This window comes from Rhinopithecus bieti, unplaced genomic scaffold (assembly GCF_001698545.2).
Source record: "Rhinopithecus bieti isolate Rb0 unplaced genomic scaffold, ASM169854v2 scaffold_78620, whole genome shotgun sequence".
Taxonomy (NCBI): Eukaryota; Metazoa; Chordata; class Mammalia; order Primates; family Cercopithecidae; genus Rhinopithecus; species Rhinopithecus bieti.
Genome location: NW_016829908.1, coordinates 1,132,027 through 1,132,386, shown reverse-complemented (window position 1 = coordinate 1,132,386; position 360 = coordinate 1,132,027).

The window sequence follows — 360 nt, the reverse complement described above, 5'->3', positions numbered from 1 at the left end:
GCCTGCCTTACTAGAGTTGCTGAAGGAAGCACTAAATATGGAAAGGAACAACTGGTACCAGCCATGGCAAAAACATACCAAATTGTAAAGACCATCCATACTATGAAGAAACTGTATCAAATAACAGGCAAAACAACCAGTTAGCATCATGATAAAAGGATCAAATTCACACATAACAATATTAACCTTAAATGTAAATGGGCTAAATGTCCCAAGTAAAAGACACAGACTGGCAAATTGGATAAATAGGCAAGACCCATCAGTGTGTTATATTCAGGAGACCCATCTCATATGCAAAGACAATAGGCTCAAAATAAAGGGATGGAGGAATATTTACCAAGCAAAGGGAAAGCAAAAAAA